This window comes from Buteo buteo, chromosome 19, assembly GCF_964188355.1.
Source record: "Buteo buteo chromosome 19, bButBut1.hap1.1, whole genome shotgun sequence".
Classification (NCBI taxonomy): domain Eukaryota; kingdom Metazoa; phylum Chordata; class Aves; order Accipitriformes; family Accipitridae; genus Buteo; species Buteo buteo.
This window is the reverse complement of record NC_134189.1, coordinates 150,337-175,343: the sequence shown is the minus strand read 5'-3', so window position 1 is coordinate 175,343 and position 25,007 is coordinate 150,337. Positions and strand designations below refer to the sequence as shown.

General features: G+C 50.6%; 2 long non-coding RNA genes and 1 other non-coding gene across 3 annotated transcripts; 2 read left to right on the top strand and 1 right to left on the bottom strand.

Moving 5' to 3' along the window:
• The first annotated feature begins 201 nt into the window (after positions 1 to 201).
• Positions 202 to 350, top strand: LOC142042264 (U12 minor spliceosomal RNA). The gene has a single exon (XR_012653668.1). It is a non-coding gene; the product is annotated as a U12 minor spliceosomal RNA (small nuclear RNA).
• Positions 351 to 10,487: 10,137 nt separating this feature from the next.
• LOC142041983 (uncharacterized) lies at positions 10,488 to 17,256 on the bottom strand. Its single transcript, XR_012653596.1, has 3 exons — positions 17,159 to 17,256; positions 16,514 to 16,632; positions 10,488 to 10,739 (listed from the first exon to the last, which is right to left on the bottom strand). It is a non-coding gene; the product is annotated as an uncharacterized LOC142041983 (long non-coding RNA).
• On the top strand, positions 16,900 to 24,389 carry LOC142041982 (uncharacterized). The gene is made up of 3 exons (XR_012653595.1): positions 16,900 to 16,965; positions 18,347 to 18,873; positions 24,323 to 24,389. It is a non-coding gene; the product is annotated as an uncharacterized LOC142041982 (long non-coding RNA).
• Positions 24,390 to 25,007: the final 618 nt, after the last annotated feature.

Sequence of the window (25,007 nt, the reverse complement as noted above, 5' to 3'; positions counted from 1 at the left end):
CGCACCTCATTTACATACGGGCCCCGGTATGTCCCGTTCCGATTCGGTTCGTGGCAGCCGTTACGTGGCAAGGAAGGCAAAGAGACGAGGTAGAACGGTCAGGGCAACGGAAAACTAGCGTGGGCAGCGTGGGGAGCTGCTCGCCCTGACCTCGGCAGCTAACGCTGAGGATTCTCTCCGCGGGGCGAAGTGGTACTAGTTATGCCTTAAACTTATGAGTAAGGAAAATAACGACCCGGGGTGACGCCCGGGTCCTCACTACGAATGTGAGAGGAATTTTTGTGCGGGTACAGGTCGTCCCCGGGTGGCCCGCTTACTTCGCGGGATGCCCGGGTGCTATGATCTGCCCGATCTCGTGTGCTGGGTGCTAAGGACAGAGCCGGGGTCGGCTGACATCAGCGTTGGGTCTCGGGGAGGCGTGGCCGCTGGGGCTATAGGGAGGAGACCCGCGTGGTGTCTCTGTGTTGTATGACCAAGTACCTTTCAAGAGAAAAATCTGAAGTAGTTTCTCCCCTGCATCTGCTCTGTCAAGTTTATGCGTCACGCAATCTGAGCTGGCCTAAAGGTCTTCACGAGGCTTAGAAATACATCAAAACCCTCCTAGCATTTCATGTGTCTGCAGGAAGTGATTCCTTTTTCATGCTTTTGTGGGAGGAATTATGCCATTTAAAATCAGACTAAGAAAAAAAAGGTTCAATGAAAGAGAAAAGCCTTCCTGTGCAGGCTTGAGCCAAGGTGAGCTTTCCAGTGCTTTTCCAGTGTCGCCTCCTGCCCTGCCCTGCCCTTACTCACCGGTTGCAGCATCTGTAGCTGCAGGACAGCGGCTCTGGGTTTCACCACAGGCCCCTCAAAAGTGCCCTTTGCAGCACAGCATACCCCCAGGACCTTCTAGTGCAGGGTTTCTTCCTGTCATTGGAAGACACATTGCCAAAACACAGAGTTTTGCTTCTGCCCACAGCTTTGTTTCTCCCCCGGCAGCTGTCAGGAGGATCACTTGTGTGGTTCCCCTCTGCACCCTCACCATTTGCTTCCTGCCATCTCCCTGCCACAACGGCCAGAGCTGCAGTGACCTTGAGGCATCATGGTGTACACAGCAGTGTCCACCGCATCGCTATAGAGCTGCCGGCCCACCCGTGCTCCATGTGAGATCCACAGGGAGGGTCCTGGGAGGAAGCTCTTGGACTTCAGCAGAGCAGGAGCTGCCAGTGAGGGCTGGGAACAAATGCAGAGAGAGGCGCAGCTGAGGTGGCTGCTCACAGCCGTGTGAGGTCAGGATCCCACAGCACAGATTTTCTCTCAGGAATGTTTCAAGCCTTCATGAGCCTACAGTCATACCAGTAGGGATGCCAGGTCATTGTGTTACAGTACAAGGAAAAATCAGGTTTGTACTTACAAGTTAAAATTGTAACCATAGGAAATTGTGTGAGGTGCAATGAATCATGTTAGGTATTACCACAGAAACCTCATATATTTTCTATTGAATTTTGTATTTGGAAACTAACATTATGATTGAAACAATAGAGGTAATTGTAAAGTGTACTCAAGTGATTAACTAGTAATTACTCGTAAGTTTTGTAGTTCTTTGCTCTCCTGACTAGATGTTTCTGTATGTTAGATGAGAACAATATTGGAACTGACCACCTGTGATTGAAACTGTGTTAAGCTTCAAAGAGCAAGGACAAGAAACTAAGGAAACGATCATGGACACCAGTTATGCTGCTTGGAAACCCCCTTTACCTTTCCCACCTTGATTTGAGTATCGAGGATTCCAATCAGTAGAGCTAAGTGAAGTTGGCCAATGATTGTTTTTAAATAAGAATATTGATAAGATTATATAATCAAAGGACCAATCATTATAAAGGTTAAATTTAAGGCCGAGCATAGTGTGCATTTTTATGTAAAGAAACTTATGTAATGATGATTTGACAGAAAAAGTGTATAAAAACTGATGGATTTTAATAATAGTTCGGACACGCCTTTGGAGGAGTGATCCCCCGTGTCCCCAGCGCTGTAATAAACGAAGTGCCTGCTTCTTAACGTCACATTGGTGTTAAGGAGTTTTATTCTGGATTTCGGTAACAACTGCCTAGTTGTCCCCTGGTACTTGATCTGGATCAAGGGTGGCACATGACTGCATTGCTATCAAATTAGGGTATACAATAAGTTTATGCCCTTTTTGTGCTGTCCTTCTGCAGCTGTTGAGATACTTGATCAAACTGAGGTGGTGGGGTGGATGATGTGTGACAACCGTAAAGCCTGCTGTTGCAAAACTAACAGGCAACATTTCTTTGAGCAAATTTGTATGAATATAAGAGCAGCCCAAGTGGTTCCGGACTAGAGGGCCATCTACCCAGTATCCTGTTTCCAGCCTGCAAGGATCCCCAATGTAGGTCTCTTCCAGACACCTGTCCAGATGCCCATTGACCTCAGTGATATTTGTGCAGCAAATTATTTGGCAAGCACCTCCACTCTCTGCTGTGTGGTGAACGACCTCCTCCTGTTCGTTTTGCTTCCATCAGCATAGTTCTTGCAACTGAAGGCGCAGAGTGCAAGTGTAACCCCCACCCACGCTCTCTTCCACCTGTGATCCCCTAAATCATCTTCTCTTCAAGTGAAGAGTCAAGGCCTCCTCCCCCATTCCTTCAGTGAAGCTCCCTTCCCTCTGCAGGCACCCCCCTTCCCATGCTGAAGTCTCAGTGCTAGGCTGGTTAGGGGGCATGAGTCGTGCTGTTGTGGGAAGGAAGGGTTTAAACCTCAGGATCTTCCATTCCCTGTGTTCATAATTGTTTTACTCTTCCTGTGGGAGACAATAAGCTGCAGCTCAAGTTTCACGGATCTCTCTGCATTCTTCCTTGCAGCTGTGAATGAGAAGGCAAATATTTGCTCAGGGACGGACCCAGGCTTCTGCTTCCCTTCTTGTGGCTGGGAGAGGGGGGAAGGTGCAAGCAGTAGCAAAGAGACCTCCCTGAGCGCAGGGGTCCCCACAAAGGGCTCCTTGTCCAAATGTGCTGGGAAAATTTCAGGCCTGCCCTCGCTTTTTCAGAGGCAGATTGCTTGAGCGTGTCTCCCTCGTCAGCTGAGACCCAGGGCATGGAAGTCAGAACGGAGGAGACCGTTTCCCCATCTCACACCAATTTCCTTTTTAAAATATTAATTAGGAAATTATGTGAAGGATGTCATATTAACCTTGGGGTAGTATGTGGCACAGCATTCGACTTAAAATGTTACCTGCGTTGAGTTGTACAGAGGCACATGAAGCAGCTAAAAGCAGAATAACACGGCCAGAGAAAATATCAAGTAAGTTGCCATGAAGCAAGATCACATCGTTACTCAGTCCAGATAAAGTCCATCTCTCACAATGACTGGCCACAGTGTCAGATGTGTTTCCTTGCTTTTCAAAGAACAGAAACCTGCATGCCCGGTGTGTCAGAAGGCAAATAACTTTTCTAGCCGACTTCAATTAGGAAAGCACCTATCCATCTAAGCTGTTCGAAACCTTAATTCTTCTCTATTAATTATAACAAAACTATTAAAAATTTAGTGTGTAGGCAGTACGCTCCCCCTTGATTGCATTAATACATTCACCATAATCATTGCCTTGACACAGAAACTTTTTGTATGAAAATGATTAAACAATTTTGTAATTAAACTCAAGGGGGAATTAGCTGCAGTAGGGGTATTTTTTCTGTGTCAGGTTTTGTACACAGAAGTACCATCCTAGTAATTACAATAATAATCTCCTGACTTCTTATACATTTCTTTTTTGTTCAGACTGAAGACATAGAGACATTAACATTTTTGAAGCTTATACCAGGAACGTTGGTTAATGTGAGTTCTGTTTGAGTTCCTGTTCTTGTTTATGTCTATAAACTGGATTTTTGTTACTCTGCTAATTATTTATTAAGATGCATGTTTCCTAGCAGGAACAAATTTCATTTTGAAAAATAAGAACGGAAAAAGGACCAAATTTGGGATTTAGCTTGGACTAAACCAAACATTTGCAGAAATAATGGGATATTCTTACTAAGGTAAAAGTTTAAACTGTTAGCAAATACACAGGACTGGCCATCTTGTCCTCTTCTTTCTTCGCCAGAGCACTTCAGTTATTTGTGTTGGATGTAACCCAGAACAAAACAGGACCTGTTGTGGTGGTGGTGCTTTTTGCCTGGGTTAAACATGGGTGTTGCAGCGGGAAAGGCCAATTCTCAGAGCCTTGGTGTTGGCTGGGGTGTTCACTTGTCCTGCCCGACCAGAGGAGGCACAGGTTCGCTTCCTCCTAAGCCTCCCATGCATCCGACAGCCAGTTGAGATAATGCATTTGTCCTGGCATCAAACATTGGCACTGCCACTGTGAGCGTCTCACTAAGTATCCTAGAATTCCGAGCTTTCTTACTGAATAAGCTTATATTTTTCAAAATTATGTGGTGAGTTACTTGACATACCTATTCAAATTTCAGATTTTCCTTTTAGGCCAGATTTTGAATCCTTTGTGGGTGGGCTGCAGGAATGTTAGAAAACAGGTTCCGAAGCAAGCTTGGCAAATTGAAGAACTGTCTGACAAGGTAAGGTGCTTCTCAGCACAGATGTAAAAGGCTGTATCCTGAATCTTGGTTGTACTGGTTTGTCCAAGAAGAGGAACTTCTGTGTGGAGATACCTCCCATACCACAGATACCTACCACCCATTTCATTTTTCAGAAGCTGGGAAAAGACCATATTTGTTCTTGATAATCTGTTGGTTATTGCTTCTGTGTCATTTAAACCATAGTGGTTGATGGGGGTGGGTGAATATTTATTCTACAATCTAGTCATAGATGGGACCTTTTTCTCCTTACGGTAGTTCCCTGGCTGTAGTTGCATGGCGCTCTCACTTAACGGTGTTTGTGCCCTCTTAGTTGTTTCCAGCTACCAGCACCCACTGGCAATGCCTGCAGCAGCTGCTCCCCAAGTAGGAAGCATCTCACCAGTCTGCCATGAATTCCCTGAATAGAGACATGCTTAGGTACACTAATCACACGTGCTGCCTGCCTCTAGATAAGCACAATGGGTTCTCTTGCCAACCAGAGGTCTCTTTCTTCTTTTGGTTGATATTTGCCCACTCAAAGTCTATTTTTTGTTAATATTAGACTCCATGACTGACATGGGCTTATACTCCAGGCTTCAAAGCACAGCCTTGATTCACAACTGAAATGAAAGCAAACAATAGGAATTAAGCAATAAGTTGTTTAGTGTGTTTAGAAAAATTGGTCCCTGCCCCACACAGCCGTCCTCGAGTATATGGTCAAGAATGTAATCCAAACCAGTCTGAAAAGAAGAGCTTTAGTCCTCTTCAGTTCCTAAACCACTGTTGCCTCTGCCAGTGTCAGGGGCATCCTAAATCAAGGAATCGCTCAGGAATGAAGGCTTGTGGCATAGTGGTTTCCATGCATGTGGAATTTGAATTGTGCCAGTGTTTTGCATATGTATTTAGCATATATTTTCTGCACTGTTCAATTCTAGCTAGATGAATAGTGCTTGGTAAATATGTGGGTTGTCAAATGCCAGTTAAATTTGTCAAATAATTCATGTCACACATACTTGCTCTGAAGCACAGCTAACCCTAATAGAAAACAGCAGATGTTCATCAATGTTATGCTGTTGATGTTTTTGCTTTTTTAGTCCTTTAAAAGAGTAGATAATGAGAGCTGATGAACTATGCATTTTTCATGCAGTTTATTGTTTTGATCCTTTGGTTTGTGACGCATTTGGGTGCGGGACGCGAAGGGGAGAAGAAAAGAAATGTCAATCCATTCGCTTCTCTTGCTTATGGGTGAACTGTCTCCCAGTCTGTTATCCTGTGTTGGAATTTGGTTTCAGTATCCCAAGACAAGCCCTTTTAGAAAACTAAAGTGCTTGAAACATCTCAGCTTCAGTGATGAAAGGTCTCAGCATTGCTCCTCAGGTCAATTGCCCAGTTGTTCCTTCAGAATTACCCACGTTGGTATTTGAGTGATCTTAATTCTCACAGGAGTTTGTTGTAAGGGATAACGAATTTCTAAGGAAACTTTTTGCTGAAATAGCTGCTATTTGCCTTACCAGGTACCCTTCTGGAAAATGAGCATGTGAGATCCATGCATTTACCCAGAGTCCAGTCATCACTTTCTGGGGTGGGTTGACCCTGGCTGGATGCCAGGTGCTCACCAAAGCTGCTCTATCACCCCCCCCCCCTCAGCTGGACAGGGGAGAGAAAATATAATGAAAGGCTCATGGGTCAAGATAAAGACAGGGAGAGATCACTCAACCAATTACTGTTATGGGCAAAACAGACTCGACTTGGGGAAAATTAACTTAATTTATTACCAATCCAGTCAGAGTGGGGTCAAGAGAAATAAAACCCAGTCTTAAAACATCTTGCCCCCACTCCTCCCTCCTTCCCAGGCACAGCTTCACTCCCAATTTTCTCCACCTCCTCCCTGCGCAGTGGTGCAGGGGGATGGGGAATGGGGGTTGAGGTCAGTTCATCACACGTTGTCCCTGCCACTTCATCCTCCTCAGGGCGAGGACTCCTCACTCTTCCCCTGCTCCAGTGTGGGGTCCCTCCCATGGGAGACAGTCCTCCACAAACTTCTCCAGCATGGGTCCTTCCCATGGGCCGCAGTTCTTCAGAACCTGCTCCAGTGTGGGTGCTGTATTGGTTTTGTGTGGCAAGGTTTTGGTAGCGGGGGGGGTTACAGGGGTGACTTCTGTAAGAAGCTGCTAGAAACTTCCCCTGTGTTCGAGAGACAGCGAGCCCATACCAGCCGGCTCTAGGATGGACCCGCCGCTGGCCAAGGCCGAGCCAATCAGTGATAGTGGTAACGCCTCTGTGATAACATTTTTAAGAAGGAAAAAAAAGTTGGGACAGTGAGAAACAGCCGCCAGAGAGAGGAGTGAGAACATGTAAGAGAAACAAGGCTGCGGACACCAAGGTCAGTGATGAAGGAGGGGGAGGAGATGCTCCAGGCGCCGGAGCGAAGATTCCCCTGCGGCCCGTGATGAAGACCATGGTGAGGCAGGCTGTCCCCCTGCAGCCCAGGGAGGTCCATGGAGGAGCAGATATCCACCTGCAGCCCATGGAGGACCCCACGCCGGAGCAGGTGGGTTCCCGAAGGAGGCTGCGACCCCGTTGGAACCCTGCGCTGGAGCAGGCTCCTGGCAGGACCTGTGGAGAGAGGAGCCCACGGAGCAGGTTTTCTGGCAGGACTTGTGACCCCGTGGGGGACCCACGCTGGAGCAGTGTGCTCCTGAAGGACCGCTGGAGCAGTGTGCTCCTGAAGGACTGCACACCGTGGAAAGGACCCATGCTGGAGCAGTTCATGAAGAACTGCAGCCCATGGGAATGGCCCACATTGGAGAAGTTTGTGGAGGACTGTCTCCTGTGGGTGGGACCCCACGCTGGAGCAGGGGAAGAGTGTGATGAGCCCTCGCCCTGAGGAGGTGAAGCAGCAGAAAATAACGTGTGATGACTGTAAACCCCATCCCTGTCCCCCTGTGCCGCTGGGGGGGCTTGGTGGAGAAATCCGGGAGTGAAGTTGTGCCTGGGAAGAAGGGAGGAGTGGGGGGGAAGGTGTTCTGAGATTTCGTTTTATTTCTCATTACCTTACTCTGGTTGATTTGTAATAAATTGAGCTAATTTTCCCTAAGCTGAGTCTGTTTTGCCCGTGACGGTAATTAGTGAATGATCTCTCCTGTCCTTATCTCGACCCGCAAGCTTTTGTTATATTTTTCTCTTCCCTGTCCAGCTGAGGATGGGGGAGTGATAGAACGGCTTTGGTGGGCACCTGGCGTCCAGCCAGGGTCAACCCATCACACCCTGCCTGGCTAATGCTGGAGGCTCTCTATGTTCCTCCTGTCATCTTGACGGGCCGTCCTTGTTCTTCATTGCCGCTTTATAGCGAGCGCCTCTCGCTCTGTAAGCGGCAGTACTGGGGCCGTGCAGGTACAGCGTGTTGCAGGCAGCAAAGGGCAATTTTGACGCTTGCTGGCAGGAGCGGCAAGGAGTGCGGAGCCACGCTCCTGTAGGGAGCAAAGATGGAACCTCGAGGGCTCTATGGTCCTCTGCTGAGGACATCTAATATCCCGACAGGCCTCCTTGCTTTCCCTGCTTTGCGTCTAATTGCTTTGCACGCCGGAGGGCGGGGCGGTAAGTAACACCGTGCAGCGTCTCTTCGATAAGAGACAAGCCCCGCACAAGAAGCCTTGCGTGCGCGCAGGATTGGGAGAGCAGAGTTCTGACAGCACAGAGGTGAGGAAAGGTGCGCCCACCCCAACCGAGCCCCAGGGTCGCCAGGGTATTGCTCGCTTGCAGGTGGGCCGTTGGCATCTGGTGCGCTGGGACGCGGCATTTCCTGCTGGACAGAGCTGCCCCTCTGGCACAGAGCAGCTTTGGGTCTCTTGTGGCCTACCTTCAGGCTGTCACCTGAACCAGGCATTATTTTTTGTTTTAAATCTCTCGCCAGCATCTGTTGACTGGCTGCTGTCACTCCTGCAACCCTGATGCCACATGCAGAGGGATACAGCAGTCCCTGGGGCTTGCTCCAGGGGACACCCCCCCCTTCCCCCCCCATTTGCAGGTTCCCTGTGCTGCTTCTCCTCTCTAGATAATGGGGTGGGGAGGGCAGGAGCAGAAGCGAGCACCCGAATTGTCTGTTCTTTGCACTTGACTGCTGTAAACGCTCCAGCCACTCGGGTGCTCTTTGGAACGGAGGCGCTGAAGATGACTGCCCGGGCTGCGAGTGGGGAAAGGGCAGGGCAACGTAAGCCCTGTGTCCCCAGTAAGTAGTTGCCGCCTGTGTCTGGTCTCTACTGGGCTGAGCTGTCAGTCATCCCTCATCCAGCTGATGCTCCGAAGAGGATCGTTGTGGGGATGCTGCTGCCCGGCGACCAAAATTGGGTACTACAGCTCGGAGGCTGCAAAGGCGCGGTGGTGCCCCTGTAACGGCACCCGTGGTCCAACGGTAACGGCAGTGCGGCACGGGGGGAAAGTGCCGCCGCGCTCGTTGCTTCCTCCCGGTAAGGAAACGCCGCTGCCGCCCCCCGTGCGCGGTGTGGGCGGGCGCTCAGCGCGCAAAGCGCGGAAAAGCAGCGCCGGCACCGCACAGGTGCGCAGCAGCGCCGCCGCCTCGGGTGCTGCCGCCTTGTGGGCAAAGTGCGGTACTGCAGCCCGGCGTTCGCGCGCCGGTTCTGAGCCCTCCGATGTAGCCTAGCAACCGGAACGCGTTACGGCCCCTCGGCAACCGCGCATGCGCGCTGCGCCTTTTGCGGCGCTCGCCGCTGTTGCCTGGCAACCGAAGCGCGACACGGCGCCGCGGCAAGCGCGCATGCGCGGCGGCGCGATTTACGGTGTTCGCCGCTGTTGCCTAGAACCGGAACGCGTCACGGCTGCTCGGCAACCGCGCATGCGCGCTGGCGGCGCGTTTCGCCAGCGCTCTCTTCCGCCACCTATTGAACACACTTCGGTACTGCAGCTGGGGTGCCGCGCATGCGCGCTGGCGCGTTGTGCCAAGCGCTCGCCGCTGCCACCCCGCCACCAATGTTCGGTACTGCAGCTCGGAGGCTGCGAGTGCGCGGGGCTGCCCCGGTCCTGCACGTGCCGTCCGACGGTAACGGCAACGCGGCACCGGCGGGAGGTGCCGCCGCGCTCGTTGCTTCCTCCCGGTAAGGAAACGCCGCCGGCAAGGAAAGCTCGCACGGGCTGTCTCTGCCCGGCCTCCCTCTCCTCGCGGCGCGGGAGCACGAAGGGACAGGCGGGGCGCTTACCGGCTGCGGGCAGGAGCTGCTGCGGCTGAAGCTGGAGAGGCCAGAGAAAGGTAGAGAAGAAGAAACGGAAGGCTGGCCGGCCAGCAGCTGCCTCCCGCTGCAGGCAAGAGAGAGCCTGCCTCTCCGCGTGCGGAAGGATCCCTCTTCGTAGTCCGCAGCAGGTCAGACCGCCGAGGTGCACCGCAGGGTCCGGATGCGGCACCGACGGTGCGGTACGGCCACGTAGTGTGCGAGCGAGCGAGGCTCCGTGCCTAGGAGGCCTCGTTCTGCAAGACCTATGAGACACGTGTTCTCCTAGGGGGAGGACGGCCGCGCCGCCGGAGTTACAGAAGAGGAGGGGAGCGGGAGACGAGCAGAAAGAAGCGTCTCAACTGGCAAATTCTCCTGGCAGTGCCAAGAGCTGTGGTGAGCCCCGGGCCCTCGGGGCCCTGTCTCCCCTCTTCCGCGTTCTGGTCCCTCCCTGCCCCTCCCCTGGTCCCCTCTCTTTCCCGCACCGCTGCCTTTTTTTTTTTTTTTTTTTTTTTTTTCCTTTCCTCCCTTGTACCCCTGATACTGAAAAGCCAGTCGAAGAAACTCCCCAAGACTCGTTTTGGAGTTTTAGAAAGCAGGCATTCTTCATTGCAGCGCTGGATGCACGGGGGATAGTTCCACCTAGCGTGCATGCCACAGCTTTAGCACAAACAGGTTATACAGAATAACTAATTGCATGTTAATCAGATTAGAATACATATACGTAAAAACGATGGCAACCGATTATCATAGTACTGCCTACGTCCGATCACGTGCAATGAAGGATCCATTTGAGACGAAGGGCTGCTTTTGCAACCACCGACCCATTTGAAGTTCTTGCTGGCTGTCCTCGAAGTCTTTATTCTTGTCCTTGTTCTTTGATCTTGAAGCTTAACGCAGGTTCAATCACACGTGGTCAGTTTCAGCATTGTTCTCATCCAGCGTACAGGAACATCTAGTCATAAGAGCAAAGAACTGCAAAACTTAGGAGTACCTACCTCTGCTAGTCGATTGCTTGGCTATACTTTTGTCTATTGTTTCAATGGTAGTGTTAGTATAAGATTTCTAATAATTATTTACCAAATCTCACTTTTGCAGTCACCTAGCAGCAAACCAGTTTCCACAGCTGGTACAAAATATTAAAACCATCCCAATATTTAGACGTGCCATACAGAATGTATGGAAATAGGCTATCAGAGGTGTCCGAGGGGCAGAGGGAGCGCCGGGGGGCGCCCCGAGACCCGGAGCAGACTCGCTGGCAGGACTCGATAGGCATGCGACTGACTGAATAAAAGCTGGCCGCCTATCCCCTTTGCCCTCCGGGATGCGTTTGCGCTCCCTTTGGACGGGGCGAGGGGCTGTGAGGGAGCCCAGGGGAGGAGGAGGTGAGGCGCTGGGGGGGTCGGGCCATGACACCCCCCCCCCCCCGCCGCCCCGTTCCTGCTGGGCTCCAGCTGTTGCAAATATTCCGGTAAAGAAATCAAAATTTAATCACATAGAAGAGTTAGGTTTGATTAAGAAGTAAAATTGTGAAGCATAATGTATAGGATCGTTAAGTTTGAAATGCAGCCATAGAAACTTTAGGAACTGTGTTACGCGTGACTCTAGGAACCTTAATATTGTTAAAGTTTGAAAGAGCTAACCCTAGAAACCACCAGGAAGTTACTCGTTTTTCTACGTTCTGTTTCAGGAAACTAAGGAAACCGTCATGGACGCCAGTTTGCTGCTTGGAAACCCCCTTACCCTTCCCATCTCGATTTGAGGATCGAAGATGCCAGTCAGCAGAGCTAAGTGTAACTGACCAATGATTGTTTTAAATAAGAATATTGATAAGGTTATATAATCAAAGGACCGATCATTATAAAGGTTAAATTTAAGAACGAGCATAGTATGCATTTCTACGGAAGGAGCTTAGGTAACAATGACCTGACAGGAAAAGTCTGTAAAAACTGATGGATTTTGATACTAAGCGGGACACGCCTTTGGAGGAGCGATCCCCCGTGTCCCCAGCGCTGCGATAAACAAAGTGCCCGCTTCTTAACTTCAGGTTGGCGTTAAGGAGTTTTATTCTGGATTTCAGGAACGGTTTTGGCGACCCAGATGGGACCTTGCAAGTGAGACTGGACGAGATCGAGTGTCGATCGAACTCCGGCCGGCACCGAGGTATTCTCGGGGAGAACCGTCACCCTCGACTCACAAAGCTCCTCGCGGAGTCAAGAGGTTTTTGCTTTGGAATGGGAAAATCCTGAGACTGGGAGAAAAACACAATATACGTGGACAGTCTTGCCTCAAGGCTTTAAGAATAGTCTTACCATTTTTGGAAATCAATTGGCACGAGAATTAGAGATTTGGAAGAAAGAAAATAATCAAGAAATCTTGCTGAAATATATGGATGATCTGTTAATTGTAGCTGAGACGGAAGAACAATGCACAAAGTTAACTATTAACTTTTTGAACTTTTGGGGAATCAGTGGATATCGAGTGTCAAAAGAAAAAACCCCAAATAACCCAGAAAGAAGAAACTTATGTAAATGAGTTTTAAAATCCTAAAAGGACAGAGACAATTGGGAACTGAGAGAAAAGAGGCAATTTGTCGTCTCCCCGAACCTAAGACGAAAAAAATGAATGACGAGCGTTTCTGGGAATGGTCGAGTGGTGTCACCTGTAGATGATAAATTGTGGCTTGCTGGCCTGACCTTTATAGGAGCAGCTCAAAACCTCAAACAATGGATTGGACCGATGCCGAGAAAGCTACTTTCCAAGAATTGAAACAGGCTGTAATAGGGGTGCCAGCCCTAGGCCTGCCAGATCTCACAAAGACATTTGAACTTTTTGCTCGTGATAGAAGAGGTATAGCTCTGGGTATCCTGTCCCAATATGTAGGGCCAAGTGGGCGAGCTGTGGCCTACTTCTCGAAGCGATTAGATAATGTGAGTCTGGGATGCTCTGGTCATCTGAGAGCCGTCGCTGCAACTGTGCTACTGATCCAGGAAGCTCGTAAGTTTAACCTGAGGACAAAGGATTACTGTACGTTTCCCATATGATAACTGTTGTGCTAAAACAGGAAGGGGGGCATTGGGTATCCCCTAGCAGGATGCTGAAATACCAAGTGGTGTTGCTGGAACAAGATCATGTTTACCTAAACACTACTACCACCGTTAACCCTGTTGCGTTTTCAACAACCGATCAAGTTAAAGGAGAACTGGAACGTGACTGCCTGCAGACAATCGAAAGAGTTGACTCCAGCCGACTGGATCTCTGAGATGTACCGCTAGAAGAAACGGATTGGGAACTGTATGCCGACGGAAGTGGTTCCATCTGTGAAGGAAAACGTTTATCAAGATAGACAATAACTACTGAGGAGGTAATTGCGTTGCCAACTTTGCCTTCGATGATATCTGCCCAAAAGGCTGAATTGATAGCTCTTATTCGAGCTCTGGAACTAAGTCAAGGAAAGCGAGTCAACACTTGGACAGACTCAAAGTATGCTTTTGGAGTAGTACGTGTGCACGGAGCGATACGGAGAGAAAGAGGACCGTTATCTGCGCAAGGAACCACCATTCAGCACGCAGAACAAATACTGGAATTGTTAGAAACCATTCAAAAACCAGCAGCAGTCACGATAATGCACTGTAAAGCACATCAGTTAGGTAAGACCGGTCCGAACGCAGGTAACCGACTGGCTGATAAAGCTGCTAAAGAGGCTGCAGAAAAAGGCATCCTAGCACAAGTTCCAGAGAACAGTATAAAGTTGCCTAAAGAAACTCCAAAGTATAATGAAAAAGATGAAGAATTAATTATTAGATTGCAGGCTAACAAAATGAAACAGGATAGGCTGTAACACCGACAGGTCAAATAATAGTCCCACCCACAATAATAAGAGAAGTTGCCCGAGCTGAACATCACAAAGTATACTGGGGAACAGAACGTGAAATATGACAAAGATTGTTTAAACAATTAGAAGCGGATGTGAAATTTATATATAAAATTATCCCCAAATCAGTAATACGATCATCTTTGGGATTATTAAATAAGGAAATTTTTTTAGGAGAATATTAGCAAATTGATTTTATAGAATTGCCTTGAAAAGAAGGATCTATCCTAGTTTTAGTTGATATCTTTACTGGGTGGCCCGAGGCTTTCCCTTGTCGCACCAACAAAGCAAGGGAAGTAGTCAAAGTCTTGCTCAAAGAGATAACACCAAAATGTGGGGTGCCTGTAAGAATGTCATCTGACCATGGCCCTCATTTTATAGCAAAGATTATGAGACAAGTTGAGCAAAGTATTATCTATAGATTGAGACTATCACACCCCACATAGACCACAAGCAAGTGGGGGGAAAAAAAAAAAAATAGAGAGAGAATGAACTATACCCTTAAGCAACAGTCGAGTAAAATTTGTAAGGAAACCTCACTCACATGGGTTAAAGCATTATCCATGGCTCTATTAAGAACCAGAGTACAGCCAGAAGAGAATGAAAATTTAAGTTATTATGAAATGTTGTAGGAAAGACCCTGTCAAGAGTCCTATGTTCTGAGTATCTTGAGTGCCTTTGGAGATAGGTTTTTAAAAGGTGTTATGATTTCTTTAAGCAATTCTTTTCAAGAACTTTGTCAGTATGTCTCCACAGCTGGACCCTTAGAATTGGACGTAGCAGCGCATCCCTTCCGACCAGGAGATTGAATATATATAAAATCACGGAGAAGTGGAAAGGACCGTATCGAGTCATTTTAACAACCCTTATAGCAGTAAAGGTCTGGGAGAAGAACCTTGGCTTCATTATTCAAGAATAAAGAAAGCACCAACAAGAAATTGGAAGTCTAAAGAAACTGGCCCTTTAAAACTGAAAATCTATAAGTAAGTTTCACGTTATCTATTTGGGAAAACAGCTGTGTAAAGTTTATAATATTGGGGTTGCTATTAGGAATATTGTCGAGGGCAGTAATCTTTTTGTGTGTTTATAGGGTTTATGTGGGTTTTTTTGAGGGGTTCTAAACATGAGATAAACAAAATGAAACAATTATTGTTTGAGCTATTAATCTTGATGTTAACCATTTTTGTAATTTGGATTAAAAAAAAAAATAATCTAGTTTTGTAATTGATTCAAAGTTTTGTAAAGACACAAAATTTAACCTCAGTAACAGCCTGCCTTCCAATTCCAAAGTCAGATGAAAATCTAGTTCCGTGGAGAATACTGACATTGAATTTAACCAAAACTTGAGAAAAGATGTAGAACAATGAGAATCATTTTAGCAAATTAAATAGGATGGATTTAAAAGGCAATTATTTTTTTTAAATTTGAAAGAAGGAATTAGAGTGTTGTGAATTATAACATTACCAAACCATCCACCTCATGGACAAAAGAATTAATTTAATTAATTTACTCGCCCTTTGGGAGAAACTTGTGCAGGCACCCCTTGGGGCTGTCAGTTGCCAAAACCGTAGAGACAAGTGCAGGAAGGAACTTGGGATCATATTTAAAATATAAAACGATGTTTAGAATTTCCTGGAGTTCCAGGATCCTTGTTAGAGCCACCCAGAGTCAGGACCATCTATGGAAATTTAGACTGGTTTAAACAAGCAGAGAAAAATCACACATCCTAAACAGAGCTGCATGAAAGTTTATACTTGCAGCTCCTCTGACCCCAAACTCCAAAGACTTTCTCTAGTAGCTAAAGCTCTAAGATGGGGATGTATTTGTAGAAAGTATAATAATATTTTAAATGATCTGTGGTCCCCTCTTAATAACAGAAAAAATTTAGCTTGGAGTTGACTGTGTTAAAGGACAGGTGAAAAGTTCAGGGTTAACTGTTTGGGTGACTAGTGATGATATATGATCCACTTGATGTGCGGAAAACAGACTCCACAATCAGTGAGATTGTAAAGTAGGTATGTTTATTCAGCGCTGGGCAGCACAGGGGGTAGTCCCACCAAAGTCGTGCGCGCTGTGGGGCCTAATTGTGCAGGTTAAGTACATGTTCTACATACATATTCATTAGATTTCCGAGGAATGTTATACATATTCATTAGTTTTCCAGGAAACTATTAGCATATGCAAATGTCTTTTACGCAGGCGCATTGAAGGTCTCTGGTGGTCTTCGGGAGTCCTCTGGTGGTCTTCCATAGTCTTCCTCACTTGTCCGCTATTTGACCCTCCTCAGATGATTCTGCTTTCAGTCACGTAGGCCCATCTTGCTTAGCTTTTTGTGCCTGTTTCATCAAACCTTGTAGCAACAGTTAGCCTTCGCTGCGTCCTTGAGGCCTGCTGCTTGCAGGTGCCCCTGGCTCAGATTGAACAGCCCCATTGTGTCTCTCGTTCGCTATGTATCTATTCTTCTAATTATCCCACACTGTGCAGTATGGTCTTTTACATATTTTGATACATCAGTGCTCGTTAGTGCTCTTATTATCTAAGTTCTCAGTGGTGTAAAATCATATGGTTAGTTTAAGCTAAATTATCTAGAAGGATGAGAACAAAGGCAGGAGTTCTTATCTTTTCTGGCCCTATCTATTCAACCAAGGTCTCTACTTGTGCCTTCTTAACAAGATCGTAAATACATCAAACATTTAATTAAGTTTTGTGATTGTTCATGGTTCCTTCTTGCTCATCACTCCCAAGTACCAGTCTCTGACAGGCTTAATCCTTGACGAACACCAGTCTTTGGTATGTAAAGTTACAGAGAGACAATCATTAAGCAATTAGCAGTTTGTTCTCTATATCACACTCACCTTCTCATGAAGGAGAAAAGCAAATCGTGGACTTTAGACTTAATAACTCTCTCCTCTCTCTGGAAGAAATCTCCCTTGTGGCCTCGCTGGTGGACCCCGGTAAATGGAAAAGATGATACCTGGCAATCGCCAAGTCTCAGAACTAAAATAAGATGGGTATTAAAATCTGTATTTTGACCCCAGTTAACACCCCTTCCACATGAGATGACTCTTGACATCTTTCATTCCATCAAGGAAGTGCCTACTGCTTAACTTCCCATGGGTGTTGAGGAGTTTTGTTCCAGATTTCGGTCCCCCAGCTGCGGGCCGGGGCTGGAGGAGCCGCAGGTGCGGGCAGTGAGGCTGATGGGGCCGGCCCCTCCCTGGAAAGGGGGGGCTGCCGGGGGCGGGGCCGGTGGGAGCCGAGGCAGGAGCGGAGCGGTGGCCGGGCTGCGGCTGCCCCTCGGGAGAAGGTGAGCGGGGCCGGGCGCCCCTCGGACGGCGAACGTCGGAGGCGGGGGTGGCCCGGGGGAGGTGGGGGCCGCCGGTGCCGAGGCCGGGGGGAGCCCTGGGGGCTCACAGGGCGGCTGGGACCACGTGCGCGCGGGGGGGGTGTCTCACAGGGCGGCTGGGACCACGTGCGCGCGGGGGGGGGGGGCTGCTCACCGGGCCCCGTGGCGGGGCTGCGCAGCCGGCCGGCGGGTTCCGGGGAAAGCCCCGAGGAGGACGACGGGTTCCGTGTCGGACGCACGGAGCGGCAGCGGGGCCGCGCCGTGCCGGAGCAGCGGCGGCAGGCGCTGCCCGGAGCTGGAGCCGGGCGGGGGGGGGAGCCGGGCGGGGGGGGGGGAGCCGCGCCGTGCCGGGGCGGCGGGCGCTGCCCGAAGCTGGAGCCGGGCGGCGGCGGCGGGAGCGCGCTGGAGCCGCCTGGAGCGGCGCTTGGGACTCGGCGGGAACTGCGGCTGCGCCGGCGTGGGGGGGGGTGGGCGGAAAGGGAAGCGGCGTCCCTTCGGGGTCAGGCAGCAGGGCAGGCTGCCTCCCGGGGCATGCCGGGAGCTGTAGTTTTCGCGGACTCGGCGGCCGGGCGGCAGCGCGGCTCTCGGGCGCGGCGTAGTCCTTGCTGGCGCCGCGGCCCCTGGAGTCCGACCAGGTCAGGCCCAGGAGCGTTGCCGGTTTCGTGTGGTTTTCCGCGGGCTTCCCGCTGCGCCCGCTCCGCGACCCGCCGTGCCGGCGTTCGCTCGTCGGCTCCGGCCCCTCCGGCGCATGCGCGGTCCCTGGGAGCAGCGTGGCGGCGCGCAGGGCACGGGTCTCGGCGGCAGTGGGCGAGCGCCGGGACCGCGGGTGAGGCGAGCGATCCTCTGTGGCGGTGGCGGGGGGTGCCTCCTGCCCGCTGGCCGCCCGGCGCTGGCGGGATGGGAAGCTGCGAAGCGGCCGCCGCGGCAGGCTCCCGGTCCGCCGGAGGCGAGCCGGGCCAGGGCAGCGCCGGGCAGTTCCCCGAGAGCCGATAGAAGGGAAGAGGGGACGGAGGCGGGCACCCCCCAGGCGCGGCCAGCGGGCGCCTCCCCGAGTTGCCGGAGCTCCCCCGGCGCCTTCCCCCGGCCCCGCTCGGCCCGTGCGGCTGCCCCCAGCTCCAGCCCCTCCCCTGAAGCCTGTGCTGTAGCCGCAGGCAGCCCCCGAGCCCTGTCGTGAGGGCAGCAAGCTGGCCCTCCGATGTTCTCGAGTGTCCCTGAATATGGGTGCCGTTAGCAGCAGCGCGGGGAATGAGCGGTGTCTGCAGAAGCCCCTGCGGGAGGAGGGGCTCTGGCCAGGGTCGAGCTACGGTAATAATGGTCACTGCTGCCTCTTTCCCTCTCCCAGAGGCCACGCTGTGAGTGCGGTTGTCCGTTCGTCCCCGGGGATGCCGTTGACTGCAGCAGCCTCAGGCTCACGTGGGCTGTCTCTGCCTGGCCTCCCTCTCCTCGTGGCGTGGGAGCACAGAGGGACAGGCGGAGCGCTTGCTGGCTGTGGACGGGAGCTGCTGAAGCTGGAGAGGCCACAGAAAGGTAAAGAAGAAGAAACGGAAGGCCGGCCGGCAGCTGCCTCACGCTGCAGGCAAGAGAGAGCCTGCCTCTCTGGGTGTGGGAGGATCCCTCCTCGTAGTCCACAGCAGGTCAGACCGCCAGGGTCTGTATGCATGACCAGCAGCGCGGTACGACCACGTAGTGAGCGAGCGAGGCTATGTGTCTAGGAGGCCTCATCTCGTAAGAGCTGCGAGGCGCTCGCGTGTTCCGTTATGTGGAGGACAGCCAAGCGACTGGAGTTACAGAAGAGGAAGGGAGGAGAGAAGGAGAAAGAAGCATCTGAGCTGGCAAGGCCTCCTGGCAGCTCCAAGAGCGAGAGCTGTGGTGAGTCCTGGGCCCTCGGGGCCCTGTCGCTCCTCTTGTGCGTCCCGGTCCCTCCCTCCCTCCCCTTCGCTTTCTCATGCTGCTGTGACGTTTGGGTTTCTTGGGTTTTTTTTTTAATTATTTTGCTTCCCTGTACCTCTCCTCTTCTGTCTATTCTCTTGTCCTACTCCCTCTTCCTTTCCGCACCCCCCCCCCCCCATCTTTGTCCTGCAGCCAGTTGCTGTTTTTTCCTTTTCCATCTCCTTGTCCTGATCTGCATCTGCCTCTTTCCCCGCCTCCCAATTTCTCTGGCCTGTTCCCCTGGCGTTCTTTTCCTCTCTGCGCCTCTATGTGCTGCTCTGTGTCCCTGCCTTCCTCTCTTCTTCCTACTTTCTGTGTCTCTCTCTCTCCCTTTGTCTTGCTCGCTGTTGCTGTTTATTTTTGTCATTCTGGATCTCACTGTCCCCGTCCTCCTTCCTGTTCATCTCTTACTCTCTGTGACCCTTTGTGCTGCTTCCTGCCCCTTTTTTATTCACCCTCCCTCTCTCTGCAGGGCTCCTGATACCTCTCTTTCTAAATTCCCCACCGCCCTGTGCTTCTCACGGTCTCTGTCTTTCTCGCTCTCTCTCTCTCGTTGTCGTCGTTCTTGTCTGTCGCTCTGTCTTGCTTCCTGTCCCGTCGTTTCTCGCTGTATCCCTTTGGCCCGCTCCCTACTCGTATTTGTATTCCTCTCTGTCCTGAGCACCGTCCCAGTTTTTGATCTCCGTCCTGCCGCTGTCCTGATTTTTCCTTCTCTGCCATGTTCCCTGTCCCTCTTTCTGTCTCTTTTTCTCTGTCCCTGCTGCTTATTTCTCCATCTCTGTCCAGACCCCTGTCCCTTCCCCCCCGCCCCGCCTTGCTGTCCCTCTGCCTTGCTTTCTTTCGCTACCTTTTCTGTCTGTCTTTCTCTGCCCCATTCCCTCTCCCGCCCTTTCTAACTGTGTCCCCCTGTCCAGCTAGCTGTCGCTTCTTTCTTTTTTCTGTTCCTCAGGTTTTTTTTCTTTTTCCATATCTCTCTCCCACTGCCCATCGCAGTTTTTTTTTCCCCCTCCGATGCTGGCCTGCTCTTTGTCCCTTTTGTCTGTGTCCTCTCTGTCCTTCTGTCATGCTCCTTGTGTCTATTTAATCCCTTCGTCTCTGTCCTGCAGCCCGTCGCTAATTTTTTTCGTCTTCCGTCCCTTTGTCCTGCTCCCCATCCTTGTCTCTCTTTCCCTTGGTTCTGCCTCCCGTCCTTTTTTCCTTTCTTGCTCCATCTCTCTGTCCTGCTCCCTATCCCTCCCGCGCTCTCTCTGTTTCTGTGTCCTTCTCCTTGCCTTTCCCCACGGTCTCTGTCTTGTTCCCTCTTTGGTTTTCTTGTTTTCCAGGTGGCTGGGCCCGGCTACCCGCGGGGGTGCTTCGGCTGGGGGGGTTGGGGTGGGGGCCTGGCCGTGCCGCTGGTGGCGGGGAAATAAAGCCTGAAACGGCAATCGTGAAGCGACGCCCTGCCTGTGCTGGGGCTGCCCCGCAGAGGCGTGGGGCCGGGCCCTCCGCAGGTCCCGAGCACTCCCCGAAACTACGTGTGGGGCCCCGGGGGTGCAGGGCTGTGGGGTGGCTACGCTCGGCGTCGCCCGTGGGCACTGCAGGGTCAGAAATGGAGAACAAGTTTTCTGTTCCTGGGGCTTGACAACAGGCTCGCGTGGCTGATTTGGGGGCTCGGAAACAGACCGAGCTGCGCGGCTTTGGGCCCAGAAACAGAGGTCCGGCCCTGCGTGTTTGGGCCTTGAGAACGGGCTCAGCAGCCGGGTTTTTTGGCTCCCAAATGGGCCCCGAGTCAGCTGGGGTGGGGGCCAAAAGCGGGAGCCGGCTTGGCTGGTTTTGCAGGCGGGTGGGAGGGTGTTGGGGGCTGCGGGGGGAAGCGGGGGGCAGGCAGGGTGCGTGGTCCCTCCCCGGAGATGGGGGTCTGGTTGTGTCGGACGCCGAAGTTCGGGAGGCCGGCATGCAGCAGGCCGAACTCAACATCTGTGATGGTCTGTGGGGGGGAAAGGTGCTTTTCAGACCCCACGTGCCCTCTTTGAGTCCAGCTCTTCTTTCTGCGCTGCTCAGAATAGTTGTTAAGTAATTAATCGCCCAAACTAACGAATATTTACTTGGCGTGTAAATCTGATGTTTAATCCTAATGCTCCAGTTTTGACAGCAGCTGATATACAACCTTATGGAAAGCCCAGACCGTTGCACGTAGCTGGAGCTTGTAAGGAGAAGCAGCTGAAATCAGCCGGAGCTTCAGTGCGGAGCTGGGGCTTCAAGGAGCCAGAACTGTAGCAAGCGGGAGCTGGAACGAGGCGGGGTGTCCGCTGTCTGGAGCGTGCATTAGCCAGAGGCAAAAGTACCTGCAGCTGTAACGAGCAGGAGGCGCGATTAGCTGGAGCGTCTTTTCGCTGGGGCGTCCGTCGGCCGGACTGCGCTCCCAGCACGGCCTAAGAGCGGCCGGGCGCAGGCAGGGCTGTCCGCAGCAAGCAGCTCCGAGCAGCAGGGAGGCGAGTTGTCCTTCTGCCAGCGGGGAGCCCGGCCTCTTCCTTCGGGCATGCAATCCACGCCACGCTCCTCTCTCTGCGTGGAGTGTCTCTCCCGGTCCGTTCCCGCGGGCAGAAGCGAGGTGGGGGTCCCCTGGCTCACCTGGGGCAGCCCCCCCCCCCCCCCCGAGGGGGCGCGGGCGAGGTGTCATCATCCCCTCGGTACCGGGCAAAGGGGAGAGAAACCGGCCGGCGGGAGCTCCTGGGGTGCAGAGCCCTTCCGGCAGAATCCTCCCCTGTCTTTTCACCGTTGGCTGGGTGTGACAAGCAGGTTCATTTCTTTGTCTCCTCTTCTCCCGGTGTCACCTTCCGCGTCGCACGAAGAAAATCCGGCGTGGTTAATTCCGCTTGCTGCTCAGGTAATCGCACGTATCGGGCTGGGGGGGCGGAGAGAAACACTTGCGAGTTCGAGGGCACTACAGATGCTCCAGGTTAAACCCACAGGGAAGGCAAATTTGCTGCTAGTGCAGAAAAGACGATGGAAAAATTGCTGTTAACAGATCGCGCCCTGTTCCTGAACTGGTCCCTTGATGTGTTGTTGTTTCAGGGGAAAGAATGAAATTTCCTGTCTGGTAAATTCAGAGCTGCCTGTTAGCTTCTTCAGGGTCGAGTGTTTCTCTTCTCTCTGTTCATACTGATTTTTATGGGCAAGTTGGAAATAGCCTTTTACTTTTTTATGTATAACTGAATTTTTGGGAACATGTGGTGTCCCTGTAGTTCATTTTTGAGCACCTAGATGCCAGTAGAAATGTAATGAATGAAACGTGATGGGAACTGGTACTTAAACTTGATTTTTATTTGGGTTTTTTTTTTCCTTCCCCATTAAGAGTGTTGACGGCATGTTGTCCCGTGGCACAATCCCCATTCCGTTCAGCGGAGTCTTCAGTCTAGGACTTTTAAGTGAAAAAGTTTGTCCTTCCAAAAAGGGACTAGTCATTCCTAGGACCGAGGCATAGACTTGCAAGGAGAGTCGCTTAAGTACGTGATCGGAATGAAAGCCAACTTCCAGTTGATGTTGCTGCAGTTGGTCTTTGCTTTCATTGATTTCTCCACCACTCCCTCGTGGTTGGGAGCTCTGAATTGTAATGTTTTTCAGTCTCTAACACATTTCCACCCCCACCCCCCAAAAAAAGGAGAGCCAGTGTCTAAGAGTTAATTAGTTTCCTCACAAATGCGTGAGTAAATAAGATGTGAGTTATGATGATTAAAACCATAGAAATGACACCAGTCTTGCAGATCTGGACTATTTCTGAACAGGCGTTCATCACACGCAGAAGTCGTCAGGGTACGGATCACCTGCGCTTCATGCTCTGACAAGACAAAATGCTGAGGCAGGGATGAGCTCTGAAAGAAGAAGGGGGGGGGGGGGGAAAGAAGGATACAGGGTCACGGTTTTGTTTTGTTGTTGTTTGTTCTTCGAGAGTGCAATATTGACTGGTGGCAGCCTGCAGAGCTCTTCTGCTGCCTGACCTCTCCTTCTCTTTCATGGCTGTAATTGTCGTTTGGATAATTGTAGAAGAGCAATTAAGTTACTTGCCTCTGTGAATGTGCTGGTAATACCAGGAAGGCAAATGCTTGAACCAGTAGTGAATAACTGGGCTACGAGTAGAATTTCTGAAGGAAGAACAGCAGCAGCAACAGGAAGCAAATAGCAAGTGACCAAAAACTTGCGTGTGTCAAACGCATCAAAGCTTTCTTGCCGAATGTTGTTTGGCAATATGTTCCAAATGGCTTTTTTTGGTAAACGTAAATTTTCAGGAAGTTCAGGGCTGTGTGTGGCAAAACGTGTCCCTCTGCGTACGCGTCCTGCTACGTAAATAGCGTGGGTCAGTGGCAAGTCCAGCGGCAGGGCTGCTGTTCCCTGCTCTCGACGTTGCCGTAGTAGTGTTGCGGTATTTAGACCTTAACGGACGGGCTGAGGAACGGAAGGAGAATGCCCGTTTTCTGTAAGGGCTCAGAATGCTGACCCTTTTCTCTGCCTGCCGCTCCCCTGTGCGTGAGATGAAGCTGTTTTATTTTTCTCCCTTGTTCCTGGTCTAAATATTTCTGGAGCTGTTGCTGCTGTTGGTTTGCAATTGGTGTTACTGCGTTTTTGTAGCGTTCTGGCGATGGGTCGTTTCTACTGTGGCAAAGCGTCGAGATACGGTTTTCGGTTGAAAGCGTCAGAAACTACGTTCACCGGAACCGGTAACTCGCGGCGTAGGGGAAACCCATCTGGCACGTGCAGCTGTGCTCGCAGGGATGCTCGGTGGCTCCTCATCAAAACGGCAGGGTGTGTGCGTGGACATCCGTAGGGTCGCGCTATGGGTCCGAGAGCGTTAACGTATTTTTGCTGTTGGAAGATGGAATGGAGCGTGTGCCTGTTAAATCTCAGGGCGGTCAAAAGCTAGGAGGGACCCTGAGCGGGTTTGGTGGCACAGCTGCGGTTTTAAAAGATCTTGCCCGTTTGGAGCAACGGCCTGGAAAAAATGATTCCTTTTTTGCAACGAGGCAGTTCACAAGGACAGATGTGTTGCTGTGCTCTTTAGCAAAGATACTCAACTTGGGACGTATAGGGTGATGAAGCCTCGGCTATACTAAGGCTTGAGAAAATGTAGGTAGGTCTCTATGTCTGTCACCTGCGTGTATCTAGGAAAGTGAGTTCTAGTGAAAGTAAAGTTGCCAGTGAGTCAAAAAAGAAAGGGAAAAAAAAAAAAAAGGCACAGTCGTCTGAAAAATGCAAAAGCTCTAGTGGCCCGTGTCAACAACTGTACCGAAGATGACGCAAAAATAGTTTTTCCTCCGCTCAGTCGTACTGTCTTCACAAACCTTCACAAAAAAAAAAAAGGCAGCTTTGGATTCCTACCCAGCTTTGTGCTAATGTTTTTTTTTTCTTCTCTCAGCTGGATGTCAGCTGGCACCGTTTCGCCGTGGTTGCCCTTTCTTCTGCCGTGACGGTACGAGACAGACGGAAAGATTCCGTAGTGGCCTGCAAGTACAAGGTACACCTACGATGTGTGTCTGCGTTTTTCCAAAGGTACTTGCGGTACGGACTTTAATGTTGAGAGTGTGCCAACTCTCCTTCTACTTTTTTTTTTACATGAAATATTTTAACACAAATACTAAAAATAAGTTCTGTTCTGGAGCATGTTACACCTATACAAAGTTTACTTCCCTCAGTTTATCTTCTCTTCCTGAAAGCATAATCTTCTGTTTCTGTGTGCTTGCTAGTAAATGATACTGTGAAACTAATTTTGTCCTAAAAGAGGGAAGAAACTGTTCGTAAGAGTTCAGCTGTTCAGAAGAAACAGACTTTGTTTTCATGATAAAACCTTTATGCTTTTACAGTCAATGATTTTTTTTTTTTTAAATATCTTATAGTAGTGCTCAAAAACGTTACGGAAATAATTAGCATCTGTACTAAAAGCAGTCAAGGTCAAAGAAGAGACGTGGACAAAACAGGACAAATGGGCGTCGCATCTGTGTGTTTTCCAGGCTTTCCCAGGAAGCATTAGCAGCCTTGTAACTAGTGACAGCAAGTCCTGAGGTGGTTTTGATGAGTTACTGCTTCAGTAATGTATTTTTTCC